General features: G+C 43.0%; 1 pseudogene; it reads right to left on the minus strand.

The window, feature by feature from the left end:
* Positions 1-20,148: 20,148 nt before the first annotated feature.
* Positions 20,149-22,529, minus strand: LOC103237682 (isopentenyl-diphosphate Delta-isomerase 1-like; annotated as a pseudogene).
* Between the last annotated feature and the right edge of the window lie 592 nt (positions 22,530-23,121).

Consider the following 23,121-nt stretch of genomic DNA (forward strand, 5'->3'; position numbering starts at 1 on the left):
CACCCTCACTCTCCCCCGAGCCCTGGAAAAGACCTGGGTCACCCCTGTACAGTCTCTGAGGTCTGATTCCTGGAGGCAGGGGTCTCAGGGGCTGCCTGAAGTGGAATGATCTTGCAAGGGACAGGAAAAGAGAGTCCTCTCCAAATCCTGGGAAAGCTCCCTGGCTCGGCACTAGCGGTGTGCAGTAAGCCAGAGGTGGTGATGTAGGTGAACAAGAGACAATGTTCCACACCCCTTGAACTCTCTGGGATGAAGGAGAAACTTTTTTTCATCTCTAATTTTTAATGTATGACATTTATATTTTTATGTTATGGTAAAATAAATTACTAAAAATGAAATAAGAAAGAAGACATACAAAGTACAATTTCAGTAGTTTATTTTCAGATTTGACAGCCATCAGATTATTCCGACGAATTGCAATGATGGTTTTTGAACCTTGACTCCCAATTTCTGTCCTTATTGTGCTGTAGACCAGGAGCAGAGAGTGGACAGGCACCATTCAAAGTACTACATCTAGAGTAGTTTGGTAAGTCCTGGAGTGTGTGTGAATATATGTGCATGAGTGTGTGGGTGTGAGTGTGAGAGTACACATGTGTGTGAGTGGGTGTGTGAGGGTGTGATGTGGAATAAGGGAGAAGAGAGGTGTGCTTAGGCTGGGACTTGGAGGAGTACCTAGGGGGTTTAGAGCATGCCTCACCCCATGCATGGGGTCTAATTAATGGGTGTCTTCAGGAGGGGGTGCACACCCAGAACAAGTGTGCAAAGAAAGGTGTGGAGACAGGGAGGAGCCTTTCCCACGGAGCAGACTGGCCAGCCAGGAGGGCAGGCCTGTGCAGTGGCAGCTGGGCCATGGCTGGATTCAGCATGGATCTGTCCCGTATGTAGGCAACGGCCAAGCGTGTGTGCATCTTACTCAACCCAGCCCTCCCGGTGCCCCTTGGAGACGTGTTATCATCAGCTCTATTTTGGAATGGGGACACTGAGTCTCAAAGCCCTAGGGGCTTGCCGAAGTGACAAGGCTGGACACCAAATCCACTTGTATTCCCAACTCCAGTTCTCACTCACAGCATCACAGCAGCCCTCGACTAGTATTATTATTGTTGAGTTCTGTCTGGAGAGAAATCAGTGTAGAGAGAACACTTCCATGGCTGCCTCTGGGAAGCATCGTCCTCCAGTGAGATATCTGGTCAATTTGGACTGGGGTAGAGGGTCTGCTATAATTAGAAATATATAATAAAGTAAATTATTTCTAATAAATTATTATAACTATCCAGGCATCTCCTTTGCAAGCATTGGTGGGGGAGGGGATGGGGCACAAAAGTGTTTTTAGAGTTCTAAAGAAATGCTTCATTTTCTATTTAAGAAACGTTAAGCAGACATTTTCTGAGTTTTTACTCGAGACCAAGAGACAAGTCTAGTTGTAGTTAAAGGTTTACCTTCTTATCTATCGCAGGTAGCTGTCTTCATGCAGGCTTCTGAGGACGGCTGAAGCATGTGGCCTGGTGCCCTGTGCCTTTGGGCAGGAGAGGCTGACCCTAGCAGCCAGCCCGGGCTCTGCACCATGGGGGTTGTGCCCATTGAGGGCCTGTGCCTGCTGGGCCCTGCACCATCAGGGCTGCATGCCGTCTGGGCTCTGCAGGGCTGCGGGTGAAGAGTTAGTGGAGGCTCCAAGTTCAACAGGTTCCTAATCCTCTTCTTCAAACATATGTTGTAGGAGAGTCCCAGGAACCCCATCATATAACATTCAAGATTTGATTAAAACAAACCACGAAAACCGCCCTTTAAAATGATGCATATCAATAGACCACCACCTAAGGCGGTGGAAGAAGAGTGGACAGTGGCCTCTTCGAGCTGGTCTTTATGCCTTCCCTTGCGGGTTTCTCCTTCTATGCCTTGGTTTCCCTGCTCTATGAGGCCCAGAGACTGAGTAAGAGACCAGAGGGACTGGGGGACAGCAGCTCTCCCCCTGGAGAAGTGCATATGGGGAATGCACCTAAGCTGGGTTGTGGGGTGTACCTGGTGCCTAAGGCAGGTTGTGGGGCATACCTGGAGCCTAAGCTGGGTTGTGGGGTGTGCCTGGCACCTAAGCTGGGTTGTGGGGGTGTGCCTGGCGCCTAAGCTGGGTTGGGGGATGTACCTGGCACCTAAGCTGGGTTGTGGGGATGTACCTGGCACCTAAGCTGGGTTGTGGGAGTGTGCCTGGCACATAGCTGGGTTGGGGGGGTGTACCTGGCACCTAGGCTGGGTTGTGGAGTGTACCTGGAGCTAAAGATGGGTTGTGAAGTGTACCTGGCACCAAAGATGGGTTGTGGGGTGTACCTGGCACCAAAATGGGTTGTGGGGAGTACCTGGCACAAGGGGTTGTGGGGTGTACCTGGTGCCTAAGCTGAGTTATGGGGTGTACCTGGCACCTATGCTGGGTTGTGAGGGTGGGCCTGGTGCCTAAGCTGGGTTATGGGGTGTGCCTGGCACCTAAACTGGGTTGGGGCTGTACCTGGCACCTAAGCTGGGTCTGGGATGTACCTGGCACCTAAGCTGGGTTGTGGGGTGTACTTGGCACCTAAGCTGGGTTGTGGGGTGTGCCTGGCACCTAAGCTGAGTTGTGGGGTGTACATGGAGCCTAAGCTAGGTTGTGGGGTGTACCTGGTGCCTAAGCTGGATTGTGAGGTGTACCTGGTGCCTAAGCTGTGTGTGTGAGTGTACTTGGCTTGTTCTGAACAGGGGCAGGTGATGCAGTATTTGTTTTTTAGAAAGAATGCCACCTTGGCCAGGCATGGTGACTCACGCCTATAATCCCAGCATTTTGGGAGGCCGAGGCAGGTGGATCACTTAAGGTCAGGAGTTTGATACTAGCCTGGCCAGTATGGTGAAACCCCGTCTCTACTAACAAAAAATACAAAAATTAGCTGGGTGTGGTGATGTGGGCCTGCACTCCAAACTACTCAGGAGGCTGAGGCAGGATAATTGCTTGAACCCGGGAGGTGGAGGTTGCAGTGAAAAAAATGGAACCAGGAACCAGAAAGGCAGAAGACCTAGATTGAGAGAGAAGTAATACACGAACAAGGTGAGGTTGGGCATATTTGACTTGGTTTGCAAATGGCCTCTTGCACACTGAAGAAGGTTATGCATGAACCTGGGATGGAAGAGACAAAAAGAAGATAAAGTGATACAGAGTTTTGCCTCTTGGCCCTTGCTGTCCTGTATGCATTTTGGGGTTAGGAATGAGTATCTCACTCCTCCCTTCCTGACTTGGAAAGGAATTTGTGGTGAGCACCGTTTTTAGCTCTCTGACTTTCCCCTGGCTTCTGAAGCCAGTTGACGGGTTCTGTTCAATAAGTCTGGGAGGGTTCTGTTGGGCCAGGGTGAAAAAGGAAGGGGGGTGCCCCTTGGCCACCGTGTGAATGTCCTGAGCCAGAGGGCAGGTGCCTTCTTGGAATCAAGTGAATGTGCTGAGGTCAAGCTGGAGAAACATGTCTGTAGTGCGTGGTCACTGGGTATTGGCACTGGTATTTACTGGGTAAATACCAGTAGCAGAGGTGCAGAACCCAGGAGGACAGGACCGGGAGAAGCTGGCCAGGCACGGTAAGGGACTGGCATCAGGGCAGCAGGCACCTCTGAGGCCTGGCTCTCTCCCAGTGTACAGCGAAGCCAGGTCTGGGGCTGGGCCCTCTTGAGTGCACACCTTTGCCCCTCCCCAGGGGGGCTTCTGGTGCCCCAGGCCTTGGTTTCACCATCCAGTTCTTTGCTTATTTTCATTCTAACATTCTATCCTTTCTTTTAATTACACTGGCGAGATAGATGCAGATATCTCACTGGTGATGCATATATTTGTAGTATATATATAAAAATAAAGCAAAAGTCCCTATCACCCCCTTTTGTAATCCTGTCCTCTTCCCAGAAACACACTCTTTTATCAGTTTGGTGTGACATGCACTATCTTTTTTTTTTTTTTTTTTTTTGATATTATCTGCATACACTTACGTGTACGTATAAAAATGTATAGATATAAAAAGCGTGCATGGTATCATATACTGTACATATTTCGCAAACTAGCTTTTACACTTGGCATATTTTATCTTAAAGACCTTTCTGTGTTTGTTTAGTGGCTGCATTGCACCACAGTTAATTTAGCCATTTTCTCTATTGACAAATATTTAGGATTTTCTGATTGGTCACAATACAAATATTGCTGCTATGAACATCCTTACACATGTCTCTTTGCGCCCACATTTGAGTACTTTTTTAGCATAGATATCAAGAAGTGAAATTCTGGGACTCAATATTTCATCTCTTCCTGTGAAACAGATGTGTGTAGGGTATTAGCTGTTGGGTTTGATTGGTGACCAATTCCTTTGCATAAAATGGCACGTTGCTCAGTAGAGATGATGATTCCTTGTGCACAAGCATAGTCCTTGTCTCATGCTTAAACAGCCAGTGGCCTCTCTCAGGGGTACGGCAGTAACCTAGAGTAGGAAGGATGCCATGTGCCACAGCCTTAACTCATGTGGTCTGGAATCCTCCAGACTGTGCTATGTTCTCTTAGACCTCCAGCCTGGTGTTTTGGGTGGATGATCCAGACAAAGGATAATTGAAACCTTTCCGAGAGCTTTTCTTCACTATGGGTCAACCATCATATGGTCAAATAAATCTTGGTACCCTGTGGGAAGATGGGAGCTCTCCTTCGTGGGAAGGTGAGATATTGCAGCTCATTTGCTTGCCACAAAACTCAGTCCCAGGGTGGCCTTTCCTGATTGGTGTCATCCCATGGCAACTGTCCATCCCCAGTCTCCTGCATCCCTGGCATGGCACTGGGACAGCTGGAACTTCTCCCAGAATAAAAGATAGACAGTTGTTAGAAATTTCCAAGGTTTTAATCTGTTGAGTCATTCATCATTTGGAACTGTGGCTAGTCTCAGTTGAGAAGCCATTGAGTTTAACCTTCTTGATCAAGACCTGAGTTTCCAACCTCTGTATGGGAGGAAGTCTTATGCAAAGCAGTGGTCTTGGGCTTGTCTTCTGTGGTTCGATATTACAAGGTGTAAATATCTATCATGTTAAAAAGGTGCTATTTCCTGGTCACAGAGAAGGAAGCATGGTGTGGAAGGGCCCGGGGGACTTGGTCATGTCCTTATCTGCCATTCAGTGACTGTGACCAGGTGTTGGGGATGTTCCTTCTTTTGTAAAATGAGGGGCCTGAAGCAGATCTTCAAGTCCAGCTCTAAGTCTCTGAGTTTGATTAAGTGGCCTCTCTTTTCTGGGAACTTTTTGCAAAGTTACAGTTTGCTTCTGAAATCTGCAGAAAAGGAAACATTTCTGCAGAAAAGGAATGCATGTTCTTTCGATGCTGTCATCAGGCCAGGGGATTTTTCTGGAATTAAGGGGATCTAGTAAGCAGAGACTCGAGAGGTCTGGATCAGTGTCTCAGCATTGCCTGGACCTGGCTGAGGGCTCTGGTCCCTGTTACCAACCTGAGTGCACATTTCCTCACCCCGAAAGCACGGAGGAGGCAGGCCTCTTTGGCTGACACTGAGTCCCTCGTGGTTCCCAAGCGTTCACCTTTGTGAAAAGCAATCTCACTGATTCTCTTTCTCTGCCTGGCATTATCTTGCCCATTGCATCATTTCGCAAAGATGAAGGTTCATCCTGCAAATCCAACCCCAGTTTAAAGCTCACCCCTCTGCTTGATATCCCAATGGGTTAGAGTGGTTGCAGTGATGGGGAGCTCAGAGCCTGGGTGCAGGTGGCAAAACAAAACCAGGCTGGGTCTGTAACCTTGTTGGACAGAGCAAATAATGATGTGTTTCTCGGTTTTAGGGCTGCTCCCATGCAAACCTCAAAGGAGGTGACGGTATCTTTGGGCTTCTGTGTTCCTTTTCCTGTCCTTGTCCCTCTCTAGACATTCTTCTTTCTATCAATCAGTCAACATCTACCTGTTCACCCACTTCCTATGCCAAGTCCGCTTTTCTAGGAAGCGATTAGATAAATTCATTTACATTGTTGTAAGTGAATTTTTATCATTGTGACCCTAAGAAGATAAAGGCACAAAAACCATCAAACTGCATTTCCAGGTTAATGACATCATGGTGTTTTGAGCACTTTCTCCCCTTCAGGGCTGGAGCGACAGAGGTGAGTAAGACTCCTGTTGTGTGTTGCTTTGCTTTGCTCTGTTGCTGTAACCCTGTAAGATGCTATCGCTGACATGTGTTCATAACACCCCTGTGACATATAAAGGGTATGCTCTCCATTTTTTTAACACTAGAACATTCAGATGTGTCATATTTCCTGTGACAGTATGCTCAATAGATTTGATTTTCAAAGACCTTATCAACTTGTGTGCTGAGACACCTGTGCCTCTTACCTTCATTTGGAGTGGCTTAAAAATAAGGATGCATCAGTGAGGATGGGAGATGTATATCCTCCTAGCTTCACAAACACTTAAAGCTCTGAGAAATACTTGTCGACATGTCCATCCTTTTCCTCTGGCTGGAGGAGCCAATACTGAAGGTGAAATGGTAAAGTCAGCTGTTCTTTGTAGTGAGGTGTCTTTGAACATGGGAATTGTTAGCACATGTCTTTTTTATTGTAGTAACACTAATCTGTGTGTCCTTCAGCTAGTACAGTTTAGAATTTTTTTGCCTAAGAAAATTGGGAGCTTATTTTCTCTCTTTCCTGTGCCAGCTTCGAGGTTCTAAGCTGTCGCTGTTTTTCTCATTAAGAGGCACACACCCTCTCCCTTACCTTTCTCTTTTCTTTTTAAATTACAGATTTAAAGGCCCCATCTACCCATCCACTCACCCATCCATTTGCCTATCCATCCACCCACCCATTCCACACAGAAAGTGCTGAATCTTCTGTAGGCACAAAAAGTCCTGATGTAAATAAGGTAGTCTAATAACACTCTTCTGTGCTGCCTGGTCATCAGTGTTCTAGATAAGGAGGGTTTTATGGTATAGTTTGTTTTAAAAGATACGTCTGGGCCAAGAAACAGAGTGAGCATTAAAAATGGACTTGGTTACTATTTTTAGGGAGGTTTGGGGATGATCTCTTTGTTGAGGTCTCATCATGTTGATGATGATCAAGTGTCTATAATAACTTATTGATGATGATCAATGCCTAGCCCTATAGCTTGAATACTGGATTCTCAATAAATATTTGATCGGTTGATTGAATGATAAAGCTAATTGATGAAGAAGTCTGGACATGAAATGATAGATGTGAATAGAGTTTTGAGTTCAAGGTGAAATGACTCAGTGGGCACCATTGCACCATCATAATGTTAGAACTTTAATAACGTGATACTATTTTGTTATTCTTTTAGGGTTTGGTACGTAAAAGGTTATGTTTAACAAATGCCAGAATACTGTTACTTCAAATGGGTTTTGGGTGCAATGGGACTTGTTTATTTCCTTAGTGCTCCCTTGGCCCCAGTAGACAGTGTTTTCTGGGAAGAAAGATGCTGTATTCTAGAAATGTAATGTCACCGTCTTCCTCTACAGTTTGCTGAGAACAATTCCACACTTTGGGTGGGTGTTATTTCTCCTACAAATCAGGGTGAGTTCCGGGGCTAATTATTTCCTTCTGTCAAACAGGGCAATAGCAAATGGTCACCTCTTTCATCATGACACACTCTGATGAGCTCAGCCACTTCCTTGCTCTAATTTCCTGGATTGCTACACAGAAGCTCTGTGGAGTGTGGCACAGCATCCTTAGGAAATCACAACAGAAAGTTCTTTCTCTCTCCAGGAGGAGTAGTAAGAGAAGGGAGCTGACACAATAGCTTAGTGTGTAAATAGAGATCTCATTTATGAAACTGGGACCGCTTTTCTGTGCAGGATCTCTACAGGAATATCAAGCAGTGGATGCGACATGTTATTGACCTTAGCAGATATTTTACAACCTGAGGTTATAATAATCTCAGGCATTCCCCTGACATCATTTTCCCCTGCATCATTTCCCCCCTTACCATCCCCAGCAGCACTCAAGTCCATTAGGGCACAATCCTTCCCAAACAGACTGGTCCTGGGTGGCCTTTCCTGCTAGCAAAGCCCCCTCTCTGCACCGTTCTTGCCTGCGAGCACCCAGAGGAAGTTCACCACTGCCTTCCCCTTCTCCCTTCTGCCGTCTATGAGAAAAGGCCACCCTCTCTTGGCTTTGATCCCAGAGCTCCGGGTTGAAGCAGGGACTTCCTATGTAAGTAGAGTAAGTGAACAGCAGTGGGCGGATGCCTGGGAAGGCGGGTGAAGAGGGTGAGGGGGTATGCTCTCTCCTCACTCTAAATGCGGTGAGGGCTGTGTCCTTTGATGGCATCCTGAATAGTTGGGCCTAGAGCTGTGATTATGACTGTGACATGTGCTCTGGCTCTCCTGCCTTTGTGCTCCAGGTGACTTGACCTCGGGTGCCTCCCAATGTGAGCATCTGAGAACGAGCACGTGACTCATGCCCACCTTTGCTTGGCTACCACTCGTGCTTCCCACTCTTGGACTTCTCTTCCACACCCACCCATACCCCCAGTGCTCTGTGGACCAGACGCTCATGGGGTGTCTGCTCTGAGCCCCATCCTGCACTGGGCTCCCCAGAGGCAAAGGTGGAGGGACAGAGACCGTGAGGAGGGAGGGGTAAACAATGGTCATGGTGCTATGTGGTGTGACACTGCGGGAACATGTCAGGAGGTGTTGACGGGCGCAGCCTGACTGATCATGGCACTGGAGTTGTGCTCATTACATTGAGAGTCAGGATTCCCAGAGACAGACTGCGGTTCCAGGTCCAGGCTCATAGCAGCTTCGGCTGAAGATTCAGATCAGCTCACAGCTACCTGGTGGGATTTTAGGTGTTTCAGGATGACTGTGTGTCCTCCTCCAGCCAGAGAGTAGATATCTGATATTTTGCCATTAGACATTCATTTCTTAGACATCATTCTTTTGGTTCATTCCTTGGTTAAAATAAACATTTATTTAGAGTGGAGCCACCTTAATCTTCAGCTCATTAATCCTGGGGTGTAGGTGTCACATTGCTATTAAAGAAAGATGTTTGGAGGAAGGGTGGATGGAGAGAGTGGAGGGAGTAGGCCTGTGCTGACTAGGGGAGGAGGGCAGCTTCTAGCAGAGGTTGACCATCTAGCTGCCTTCACGGGCCTTTGGCAGTGTTGCCTGCTGTGGAATAGGGACGGGCCCGGGTCCAGGCCCCTCACATGCACTGTCTGCTCCCACATTGCCTGGAGCCTGTGGAGAAGTTCACATGATGAGCTTGCAGGGCGAATTGTTGCCTCTTAATTATTTACTCGTGCAAAGCTAGAGATGCCCGGTGACTGGGGTGATGTAAGGGAAGGACAGTATTGTCCTCTGAAAGGGCTGTGCAAGGAGATGGTCACTCAGGGGCTGCTGTGAGCCTCAGAAACCACCCAATCCATCTCATTTATTGCTTGGATAATAAAGTGGAGATGCCAGAGGGAGAAAGGGGCATTTCCTGAATTCCAGGAGAGATGGTAACGCACGGCTCCTGACTTCTGGCCCAGGGGCCTACAGTGAGGGAGCAGTGCTCCTGCCCTGAGGTCCTTTCACCAAGCGCTCTGGATTCCCCACATCCTACTCCATGGACAGCAGGCAAGGTCGCTGTGCTGGGGCTAAGGCGCTCTGCACACTGTCCGCAGCGCCAGTGCCTCTCCCTTGCCCCGCTGGAAGAAGAAGCAGGAGGGAATGGGTTTGAGGGAGAAGGATAAAAGCCTATTGTGGAGATACAGAAATTTGCTGCAATATAAGTTTATGTCAAATACTTAGTTCCACATTGTAGGGTTGGCGGAGTCTGATTTGTGGTTGTGACTCAGTCATGGGGTAGGGGTGGGCCAGTTAGCAGGTGAACCTGTGAGCTCATGGAATGAGTGGGCCACACGGATTCTCCTAGACATCCCAGTGCCAGCAGAGCACAAGGTGTCAAGCAAGTGCCAAGTTCATGAAGTGAATAATGAATGCAAAGTGTGGCATGTTCTGCTTAGTCTCCACTGTGCTGTGGTAAGCTTTGCTGTGGATAGCGGAGTAGAATAGAGTATGGCATGGTGCAGTATGGCTTAATGCAGACAGCACAGTCTACTGTTGAATAGCACAGTGTGGTATGGCACAGTGCGGCGTGACTCAGCGCTGTGTGGCACAGTGCAGAGTGACACAGTGCTGTACGACACAGTGCAGTGTGACACAGTGCTGTATGACAGAGTGATGAATGGCACTGTGCTGTATGACACAGTGCTGTATGATACAGTCAGTGCTGTATGATAAAGTCAGCGCTGTATGTCACAGTGCAGGACAACACAGTATGCTATAGCATAGCACAGCACTGTATGGAAGGGTTTAGTATGGTGCAGTGCAGGTCAGTCTTGTATGGCATAGTACAGTATAGTAAGTGTAGTACAGTATAGTAAGTGTAGTACAGTACAATGTAGTCCAGCATAGTCAGTGTGGTACAGTACAGTATAATACAGTGCAGTATAGTTAGGTGTAGGGTGGCTGTGCCTTTGAGTAGAGAGGGAGGAAACACTTGTTTGACTTTCTTTGTTTTCCTTCCTTCCTTCCTTCCTTCCCTCCTTCCTTCCTTCCTTCCCTCCTTCCTTCCTTCCTTCCCTCCCTCCCTCCCTGCCTGCCTCTTTCCTTCCTTCCTTCTTTTTTTCTTCTTTTTTCATTTTTAGGATATTTTAATGCTTGCTTTCAAAAAACAGCTTTATTTTGGAAGCATTCCCCTTGAAAACCAGAACAAGACAAGGATGTCTATTTTTTGACAAGGATGTCTTTTTTTTGACAACAAGACAAGGATGTCTCTTACCACTCCTATTCAACATAGTAATGGAAATCCTGGCCAGAGCAATCAGGCAAGAGAAAGAAATAAACAGCATCCACATAGGAAGAGAGGTAGTCAGACTATCCCTTGTTGCAGACAACATGATTCTATATCCAGAAAACCCCTAGTCTCTGCCCAAAAGCTCCTTGAGCTCATAACCAACTTCAACAAAGTTTCAGGATACAAAAATCAATGTTCAAAAATCACTAGTATTTCTATACACCAACAACAGCCATGCTGCGAGCCAAATCAGGAATGCAATCCCATTCACAATTGCCACAAAAAGAATGAAGGTACCTAGGAATACAGGTAACCAGGGAGGGGAGAGATCTCTACAATGAGAATTATAAAACACTGCTCAAAGAAATCAGAGATGGCACAAACAAATGGAAAAACATTCCATGCTCATGGACAGGGAGAATCAGTATTGTGAAAATGGCCATAACACCCACAGCAATTTACATTGAATGGTATTCCTATCAAACTGCAAATGGCATTCTTCATAGAACAGTAAAAAACACTTTAAAATTCATATGGAACCAAAAAAGGAGCCCGAACAGCCAAGGCAATCTTAAGCAAAAAGAACAAAGCTGGAGAAGTCATGTTGCCTGACTTGAAACCGTACTTTAAGGCTGCAAAAACAGCACGGCACTTGTACAAAAATAGACACATAGACCAATGTAACAGAATAGAGAGTCCAGAAATAAGGCCACACACCTACAACCACCTGATCTTTGACAAAGCAATGGGGAAAAAGATTCCTATTCAATAAATGGTGCTGGGATAACTGGCTAGCTACATGCAGAACGGTGAAACGGGACCCCTTCTTTATACCACATACAAAAATCAACTCAAGATAGATTAAAGACCTAAATGTAATACCTAACACTATAAAAATTCTGAAAGATAACTTAGGGGATACCATTTGGGCATAGGAACTGCCAAAGATTCCATGATGGAAATGCCAAAAGCAAAAATTGACAAATGGGACCTAATTAAACTAAAAAGCTTCTGCACAGCAAAAGCTTCTATCAACAGAGTAAATAGGCAACATACAGAAGGGCAGAAAAATTTTTGCAAACTATCCATCTGATAAAGGTCTATAAGATTCTATAAGGAACTTAAACAAAGGTACAAGCAAAAAGTGATCAACCCTATTAAAATGGGCAAAGGACATGAGCAGACACTTTTCAAAAGAAGACATACATGAGGTCAACAAGCATATGAAAAAATGCTCACAATCACTAATCACCAGAGAAATGCAAATCAAAACCACAGTGAGATACAACCTAGCACTAGTCAGAAAGGTTATTGTTAAAAAGTCAAAAAATAACAGATGCCGGTGAGGTTGTGGAGAAAAGGAAATGCTCTACACCACTGGTGGGAATGTAAATTAGTTCAGCCACTGTGGAAAGTAGTGTGGTGATTCCTCAAATACCTAAAAACAGAACTACCACTTGACCTAGCAGTCCCATTATTTGGTATATACCCAAAGGAATATAAATCATTCTACCACAAAGACACATGCATGTGTATGTTCACTGTGGCCCTGTTCACAATAGCAAAGACATGGAATCAACCTAAATGCCCATCAATGATAGACTAAGAAAATGTGATACATATACACCATGGAATACTATGCAGCCATAAAAAAGAATGAGATCATGTCTTTTGCAGGAGCATGGATGGAGCTGGAGACCATCACCCTTAGCAAACTAATGAAGGAACAGAAAACCACATACCACATGTTCTCACTCATAAATGGGAGCTAAATAATCAAAACATGTGGACACATAGAGGGGAACAACACACACTAGGGCTTACTTGAGGGAGGAGGATACGTGGACACATAGAGGGGAACAACACACACTAGGGCTTACTTGAGGGAGGAGGATAGGAGGAGGGAGAGGTTCAGAAAAAAATTAAAAAACTGTCAGCCACTATGGTTAGTACCCCAGTGACAAAATAATCTGTACAACTAACCCCCGTGACACAAATTTACCCATATAACAAACCTGCACATGTACCTCTGAACCTAAAATAAAAGTTAAAATATTTAAAAATAAATAAATGAAAATGTCAAAACAAACAAAAGACCCAAAAGAACTTTATCAAGATATGATCAACATACCATGAAAGTCGCTTATTTAAGGTGTGTAGTTCATTGCTTTTTAGTATATTCACATAACTTCACCACCATCACCATAGTCAATTTTGGAGCATTTTCATCACCCCAGAGGGAAACCCTCTACCTATTAAGCAATCACTCCACTTTCCATATTCCTCCCAGCCCCTTGCAAGTACTAATCTGTTTCCTGTCTCCATGGATTCACCAGTCCTGGACATTTCATATACATGGAATCCTATAATATGTGGCCTTTTGTGACTGTCTTCTTTCACTTGGCATAATGTTTTCTAGGTTCATCCATGTGGACTTGTCAGTACTTCACTCTTTTATTCATGAATATATTAAATGAATATAACATATTTTGTTTATCCATTCATCTGCTGAGGGGCATTTGGGCTGTTTTTACTTCTTGGCTGTCATAAGCAGTGCTGCTGTGAACATTCACACATAAGCGTCTCTGTGGACATGTGTTTTCATTTCTGGCGGGTATATACATAGGAGTGGAATTGTTGGGTCAGATGGTAATTCTATGTTGAAGCTTTTGAGGAACTGCCAGACTGTTTTCCAAAGTGGCTGCAGCAGTTTCCATTCCCATCAGGAATGTATGTGGATTCCAATTTTTCTACATCCATGGCTTTGTTATTACCCATCTTTTTGATTACAGACATTGTAGTGAACCCTTCCTTTATTTTTCTAAGGAATATTTTATGTAATGCATACACATAATAAAAAAATTAACAGTATAAAGCAGCATAAAAATAACAAGCAAGGCTTCCTTAGATTTTAAACTTGTGGTCCTCCAGTACCACTCCCTCCAGGTACCCACCAGTTGCTTGAGATCCTTCCGGAAATAATATCCTAAACCAATATGGGCAAATACACACCCTATTTTAACGAATGTAAATGGGAGCGAGTTTTCTGCCATCTTGCATGTTTGTGCACTCATCTATGACAGCTGGAGACTCTTGGCACATAGCTTGCACCTCACACTCCTTCACAGCTGCGTGGCGTGCTGAGATTTGGCTGCACCACCATCTGCTCAGCCAATGCTAAGTGGATGTGAAGGTTGTTTCTGGCCTTTTGTCTGTATAAACAATGCTGCTGTGAGCATCATTGAACATATGTGTCTTTGTGCACTCGTGATTATTTCTCCATCACCTCTTCTTTCTGAATGAGAATGAAGACCTAGAGTCAGAAGGGCCTTGCTGAAGCCTTTCCCATTCCTAGTGCTGTGTGATGGTGTGCAGTTGGCTGTGGGGGACTCCCGAGTGCAGCTGCAATGTGTACGCCAGTTATCTGTGGCACCACACAGTGCAGAATCCATCTAACTACTCAAGCTTCAGCTGGAGAACCTCAACAGCTGCCTCGGTGGGTCAAGGGTGAGATTTGGGGCCCTGTTCTGCCTCTGCAGGCTCTGGGGCAGGGAAGCCTTGCCTGGCCTGCAAGTGGAGGTGGCCTGGTGCACAACGCAGCACAGATCTATGGTATCAGCACCTCTTCATCAATCTGGTGAGACCAAAGCCAACTCTCAAAACAAACATTTCCTGCGTGAACAATGTGTTTGTTATATTTTCCTCATTTGTTTATGATGGCTGTGTCAGCCACACTGATTTACATAAACACTGCCAATCTTGGGATGTTACACTCTCAACAAAAGTAGTTGAGTACAAACAGCATTCCTTAGTTTTAATTCATATTGTCTAAACATAGCAGATGTTGATAAAATGAGCCAACAAGAAAATACAACAAAGGAGACCGTGTGAAGGGGGGCTTTTGATTCAAATGCATTCCAGATTGACACAATGATACAATATTAATGGAATGGATCATTAAAATGTCATAATTGGCTCCTATAGAACCATAAAACAAGCTTGCCGTAAGCTTTTGCAGCTCCCAGACTAAATGCATAGGATGGCTGTGTCTGTATCCGCCGCCCGCCCGGTTTCTGTGGTCTCACTCCTCCATCGCTGATTTGGTTGTTTATTTTTGCACGTGTGCTGCTGCGGCTGAGTTGCAGCCTCAGTCCTGGACACACTGAGAGGTGGAACTCTCCCAGAGGATGCCCCTGCTCTTCCATGGACCATGTCAGCCCACGGGTGGTACCTCCAGGGCCCAGCACGGGGCACGGAGAACCTCTTCATCTCTCCTTAATGTGATCCGGGCAATCAGGTGTTCCTAATCCAAGGAAGTGTGATTGCAAATAAGGAGACACCAGCAGATGAGGAGTTTGACAATTCGTCACGCTTTCTATTGGCTACCAGGGAATAACTCCCAAAGGGCACTGGCAACCTCCTGGCACTGAGTCACTGAACATCAGGCTAGAGTGAGCAGTAGGGCCAGAATCTTCCACAGTAAGGGGTGACATATCGACTTTGAATGTGGACAGTGAGTTTTTGCGTATTATGAGTCAGAGAAAGAGATAAAAATGTAATATTGTATCTTTGCCTTTAAATGAGAATTTGGATTCTAAGAGAGTCTTTGAAATCAGCTGCAGTTGTCCTGGGACCCAGAGTCACTCTGGCTGGTGACCCTGGTGGTGGGAGAACTTTCCCGGTGCAGTTTGGGTCCTTCCTGGGCTGCCTCCGCATCCCTGGGATTCTCTGGCCTGAGAGCTGACCTTCCTCAGGCTCTGTTGGAGCACAGTCCGTGGCAGGCAGCCTTCGGTGGCTTGTGTAGGCCTGGAGAGCACCCTGCTCTCTGGAGCCGCTGCAACTGTGTGTGCACAGCCTGCTGCTGGGCATGGGGCTGCCATTTTGTATCATACGCCTAGAGTAATGCTCATTGCCTTCAGCTGCTTTAAAAAAAATTAAATTCTGGGACAGGCGTGATGGCCTGTGTGTAGGCTTGTGTAGGCCTGGAGAGCACCCTGCTCTCTGGAGCCGCTGCAACTGTGTGTGCACAGCCTGCTGCTGGGCATGGGGCTGCCATTTTGTATCATACGCCTAGAGTAATGCTCATTGCCTTCAGCTGCTTTAAAAAAAATTAAATTCTGGGACAGGCGTGATGGCTCACTCCTGCAATCCCAGCATTTTGGGAGGCCGAGGTGGGCAGATTACCTGAGGTCAGGAGTTGGAGACCAGCCTGGCCAACATAGTGAAGCCCTTTTTTTCTACTAAAAAAACAAAAACAAAAACAAAAAAAACCCCAAAATTAGCTGGGCACGGTGGCGTGCGTCTGTAATCCCAGCTACTTGGGAGGCCAAGGCAGGAGAATTGCTTGATCCCAGGAGGCAGAGGCTGCAGTGAGCTGGGATCATGCCACTGCCCTCTAGCGTGGGCAACAGAATTAAACTCTGTCTCAAAAAAAAAAATGAAGTAAAATAATAAAATGAAACCCTATAGAGTTCTTAAAATAGAACTTATGTAATAAACACCCCATAAATGGAAACTATTATTATTATTATTGAGATTATTGGGTTTGTTCTTAGATCATGCACATTCTTGCTCACCGAAGGCCATTTACCCCTGCTTGTGTCATGTAGGGAGCTGCGTGGAGGACGTGAGGGAGTCCTTCCAGTTGGCAAGGGAGTGGGGCTCAGTGGAGGGACAGAGGTGCTCACCTATGTATGGAGCCTTTGACACAAGGAGAATGAAAAAGAACAACATAGCCAAGTGCTTCTTTGACTAACAGCTTATTAAGGAGGAGGCATGAAACAGGATGATATGTTTCTTCATCATGGCATAATGTTAATTCCATAGAATTTGGTTTATAATACAATGGCAACATTCAGGTCCATTTTGTAGGTGGAGAAATTGAGACCAAAGAGGCTAAGTGAGTTTTGCAACACAGATTCTGAGGGCATCTCTAAACTTAGGCTAGTGTTTGGCCCTTGTCTATACTGCCCTTTTTAGTCAAACTTTCTATGATCTCTAAACCAAGGAACCCATTATACTGCTGAGAGGAAACACTATAGTGTTTAATGCCCAAGTAAGTACAGTAATTTGTTCAGTGTCTTTGCAAAATGTTCATGAAAGATGAACACTTTCCAGCTGCAGGAGAGTGTAGGTGGGAAGCAGTAAAAATGACAAAAATCTTTTTTTTTTTTTAATTCCTATCTGGCTTTGGACACCAAGGAGTTGTCATTAACTTTTTAAAACATTGAACTTTTAATTTTGAAATAATTGTAGGTTCATTTGCAGTTGTGAAAACAAATACAAAGTGATCGATACTGATCAATACAGAGGGATCCCATGTTACTTTATGCAATCCCCCCCCCCCCCCCACCCCCCGTGGTAACATCTTGCAAATCTATAGAACAATGCCTAAGGCACGGATATTGACACAGTCAAGGCGCAGAACCTTTCATCACCATGAGGACACCTCCCTTTGCCCTTTTGTAGCCACACCCTCCTCCTTCCCCTGTGCACCCACCTGAAATGTGGCAACCACTAATCTGTTCTCCAATTCTATGACTTTTTATTTATATTACAAATTTTCGCCAGTGCCACTTGCCAACATTTTGGTGATTTCGTAATTTCAAAAAATGTTATATAAATGAATCCTGTGGTGTGTGACATTTTTTCACTCAGAATAATTTTCTGGAGATTCATATATGTTGTGTGTACCAATAGTTCATTTCTTTATATTGTTATGTGGGTAACTCATTTAACCATTCACTCAGTGAAGGACACCTGGGTTCTTCTCAGGTTTTGGTTATGACAAATAAAGTTGAACATTCTTGTACAGATTTTTGTGTGAACATAAATCTTCATTTCTCTAGAATAAATGCTTGAGAGAGCAACTGCTAACTTGTATTGTCATTGTATGTTTAGTTTTTTCTTTTCAAACTGTTTTATTTTCAAACTGTCTTCCGGAGTTCCAGAGTGACTATATCATTTTACATTCTCACCAGCAATGTATGAGTGATTCACTTTCTCAACATCCTTGTTAGCATGTGGTGTTATCACTATTTTTAAATTTTAGCCGTTGTGATAGGTATGCAGTGGTATCTCATGGCTATGCATCTTATTTAATTTGCATTTCTGTGGCTAATGATGTTGAGCATCTTTTTATGTGCTCATTTGCACCTATGTATCTTCTTCAATGAAATGTCTCTTTATCTCTTTTGCTCATTTTATAAAGGATTTTTTTTTTTTTTACTGTTGAGTTTTGACAGTTCTTTATATGTTCTAGATAGGTTCTTAGTCAGATATGTGTCTTACAAGTATTTTCTCCTAATCTGTAACTTGTCTTAATAGGATCTAAATAGGATCCTTCACAGAGAAAAAGTTTTGAATTTTGATGCAGTCCAATGTATCAATTCTTTTCTGTTATTAATTGTGCTTTTGATATCTATTTAAGCACTCTTTGACAAAAGCTATATCACATATATTTTCTCCTATGCATTTCCTAAAAGTTTTATAGTTTTACTTTTTAAGTTTAAGTCCATGACACATTTTGGGTTAATTTTTGTACGATGTTTGAGACTTAGGTTGAGGCTCATTTTATTTTGCCTTTGGATGTCCAATTGCTCCAGCACCATTTGCTCATAAGCTATCTTTACACCATTAAATTGCTTTTGCAACTTTGTCAAAAATCCGTGGGACATATTTGCATGGGTCGACTTCTGGGTTCTTTAGTTGATCCCGTGATATACATGTTTATCCCTCTGCCAATACTACACAGTCTTGATTAGTATAGTTATATAAGCTTTGAAATTGGGCACTGATTCTTCCCACATTATTCTTCTTTTTCAAAATTATAGCTATTCTCATCCCTTTGTCTCTTCATATATCTTTTGCAATTGTCTGTTTATATCTACAAAAACTTTTGCTGAGATTATGATAGAAATTGTGTTAAACCTGTTTATCAGTTTTGGGGAGAATTGGCATCTTTCCTACTTGAGTCTTCCAATCCATCAACACCGTATGTTTCTCTGTTTATTAAATTATCTCTTTTTCCATCAACATTGTGTAATTTCTGGCTTACAAGTCCTGTGTATGATTTGTTACATTCGTACTGTTTTTTTTTTTTTTAATCAATTTTAATGGTATTGCATTTTTGCTTTCCACTGAAAGGCCATGTGTCCCTGTGTTTATTGCTGGTACATAGAAATACAATAGGTTTCTTTATGTTTATTTTGTGTCCATGACCTTGCTGAGCTCACTTATTAGTTCTAGGAGTTTTTTCTTTTCAGGTTCTTTGTGGCTTTATATGTAGACCGTGTGTCATCTGCAAATAGGGGCTGGTTCATGAGCTTCTTCTCTGATCTGTGGCCCTTTGTTTCCTTTTCTTGCCTTTTTACAATGGTTCGATAGAGCTTCCAGCACTATGTTGAATAAGAATGTTACGGTAGACATATTTACTTTGTTCTCAACCTTAGGGGGAAAACATTCAGTCATTCATTTGTAATATTAAGTATAATGTTAGCCTCAGGGTGTTTGTAGACGTTCTTTATCAAGTAGAGGAAGTTTCTCTCTATTCTTAATTTTTTGAGAGTTTGTAAAAATCATGAATGAGTATTGAATTTCGTTAACTGCTTTTTCTGCATTGTTTGGTATAATCATGTGATTTTTCTTGGGGGTATAGCTCATCTGACTACACAATCATGTGATTTTTCTTTTTTAGTCTGCATTATAGTGGATTGCAATGATTGCTTTTCAAATACTGAGCCAGCATTGCATCTTTGAAATAAAACCCAGTTGGTACTGAGTGTAATTCTTTTTACATATTGTAGGACTATATTTGCTAATATTTTGCTGAAGATTTGTATACTATATTCATGAGGGACACCAGGCTTTGTTGCTTTTGTTGTACTGTGTTTTTCTAGTTCTGAACTGGGACGTGTTCTTCTATTTTCTGAAATGATTCTGCAGAGTTGGCACTAATTCTTCTTTACATGTGTGGTAGAATTCTCCAGTGACACCACCTGGACCTGAAGATTTCCTTTCTGAGAGTTTGTTAATTATGAATTAAATTGTCTTAATAGTTTCAGGGCTAACACAATGATTTTTGAAATAATTATTTAGTATTGTAGTAGTTTGAGTTTTTCAAGGAATTGCTTCGTATCATCTAATTTGTCAGATTTATATGTATAGAATTGTTCATTGTATTCCCTTATTATCATTTTTTTTGAACAGTTTAAATTAAGTTTTATTTGCTCTCTCATTTTACAATAATCTACTCATAAACGTCTTCTACAAACAGAGCATATATCCTGGGTGTGTAATACAAAGTTATAAGTTAATTATTTTTTCCAAGCAGGTTGTAAAGTATCAGTGTATCATATGAGAGTTCCCCTAATAGGGAACAAAATTTAAAACAAAACAATCATTTTAAATTTACCAAGTAGAGAATTTTTTCAGTAATCATTCATCTCTATATTCACATTCTAAGTATTTTCTTGTGATAAACAAACTGATTCAAATGATTTAAGCTATCCCACCGTTTAACAAGGAAAGCCTCTACAATAATTGGAAACCATGGTGTTCTCTTAATTTTACAACTAGCTGCTGTTTTCAGAAGTTCTTTGAGTTCTTCCTTTGAGAAAACTTTTAATCTCATTGGGATCTAGACTAAAAGTGATATTCTTCCTCACAAATAAAATGTAATCAATTTCATGTTCACCCCAGATACCATCAGACCGAGCCTCATAGTGAATTCATGTTAAATAATTAATTTCTTCTGGAGGAACTGCTTCCATGGGGATTCCTAACTCAGCTTTCAGATGCTTCTATGCTGCTTGCCTTACTTCAAGGTCATCACTTTCCTCAAGCTTGCCTGAATTGCCTAATAGATGACCACAACAAGTATTGGTAAAGCAACCTGGAAAGGTAGCCTTAGCATCTGAGCTTTCCTCTAGCAGGAGCTTATTTTCGGTGTTGAATAAACCAATGACTTTCTTCACAGAATTGGAAAAAACTGCTTTAAAGTTTGTATGGAACCAAAAAAGACCCCACATTGCCAAGACAATCCTAAACCAAAAGAACAAAGCTGGAGGCATCACACTACTTGACTTCAAACTATACTATAAGGCTACAGTAACCAAAACAGCATGGTACTGGTACCAAAACAGAGATATAGACCAATGGAACAGAACAGAGCCCTCAGAAATAATACCACACATCTACAGCCATCTGATCTTTGACAAACCTGACAAAAACAAGAAATGGGGAAAGGATTCTCTATTTAATAAATGGTACTGGGAAAACTGGCTAGCCATAAGTAGAAAGCTGAAACTGGATCCTTTTCTTACTCCTTATACGAAAAGTAATTCAAGATGGATTAGAGACTTAAATGTTAGACCTAAAACCATAAAAACCCTAGAAGAAAACCTAGGTAATACCATTCAGGACATAGGCATGGGCAAGGACTTCATGTCTAAAACACCAAAAGCAACGGCGACAAAAGCCAAAATAGACAAATGGGATCTAAGTAAACTAAACAGCTTCTGCACAGCAAAAGAAACTACCATCAGAGTGAATAGGCAATCTACAGAATGGGAAAAAATTTTTGCAATCTACTCATCTGACAAAGGGCTAATATCTAGAACCTATAAAGAACTCAATCAAATTTTAAGAAAGAAACAAACAACACCATCAAAAAGTGGGCAAAGGATATGAACAGACACTTCTCAAAAGAAGACATTCATGCAGCCAACAGACACATGAAAAAATGCTCATCATCACTGGCCATCAGAGAAATGCAAATCAAAACCACAATGAGATACCATCTGATGCCAGTTAGAATGGCAATCATTAAAAAATCAGGAAACAACAAGTGCTGGAGAGGATGTGGAGAAATAAGAACACTTTTACACTGTTGGTGGGACTGTAAACTAGTTCAACCATTGTGGAAAACCATGTGGCGATTCCTCAAGGATCTAGAACTAGAAATACCATCTGACCCAGCCATCCCATTACTGGGCATATACCCAAAGGATTATAAGTCATGCTGCTCTAAAGACACATGCACACATATGTTTATTGCGGCACTATTCACAATAGCAAAGACTTGGAATCAACCCAAATGTCCATCAGTGACAGACTGGATCAAGAAAATGTGTTACATATACACCTTGGAATACTATGCAGCCATAAAAAAGGATGAGTTTGTGTCCTTTGTAGGGACATGGATGCAGCTGGAAACCATCATTCTCAGCAAACTATCGCAAGAACAGAAAACCAAATATCGCATGTTCTCACTCATAGGTGGGAATTGAACAATGAGATCACTTGGACACAGGACATCACACACCGGGTCCTGTTGTGGGGATGGGGTAGGGAGGAGGAATAGCATTAGGAGATATACCTAATATAAATGACGAGTTAATGGGTGCAGCACACCTACATGGCACATATATACATATGTAACAAACCTGCACATTGTGCACATGTACCCTAGAACTTAAAGTATAATAATTAAAAAAAAAAAAAAAGACACTAAAAGCCCAATGCAATAATCATTTTTCAGTGTTCTTATTCAGGTGACAATTCTTCTTGGTCTCAGCCCCAATTTCATTGTCATTTTCGTCAATAAGGTTACACGTGTCTGCCAAGAGCTGAAACTGTTGCTCATAGAGATGGCTGGTATTTATTTCAAGCATTGTTACAGAACATCAGATTTGCCTTAGAACACTGAGCAGCCTCCAGCTTGAACACCAGCCAGCCCAGGAGTGTGCCCCTTTGGGTTCTGTCCTCCGCATGCACCGGCCTCTTATCCTTTTGATGTTTGCAAGGAAAGTGAGATCTCCAGTTTCCTTCCTGATTTTGACGTTTTGGGTTTTCTCCCTTAGTCTTGTCAATTTTACTAGAGGTTTGCCAAGTCTATAGATCTTTTCAATGTACTAACTTAAAAAAAACCTGACATTCTTTCTTATTTTTCTCTTTTCAGTATCATTGATTCCTGCTCTTACTGTTATTTCCTTCCATCTGCTTGCTTTAGTTAATTTTGTTCTTTTTCTAGGTTCTTGGGCTGGGAAATTAAATTATTAATTTGAAACTCTCCTCTTTTCTAATGTACACACTTAGTGGTATAAATTTCCCTTCCAGCACGACTTTAGCTGTTTCCCACAAGTTTTAATATGCTGTATTTTCATTTTCATTGACTTCAATGTATTTTTTTAGCTCTCTTGAGACATCCTCTTTGATCCATGGATTTTCAGAGGTGTTTCAGAGAGTTTTTAGTTTCCACATGTTTGGATATTTTCTCATTTTTGATTTCTGGTTTGTTTC

This window comes from Chlorocebus sabaeus, chromosome 8, assembly GCF_047675955.1.
Source record: "Chlorocebus sabaeus isolate Y175 chromosome 8, mChlSab1.0.hap1, whole genome shotgun sequence".
Lineage (NCBI taxonomy): Eukaryota > Metazoa > Chordata > Mammalia > Primates > Cercopithecidae > Chlorocebus > Chlorocebus sabaeus.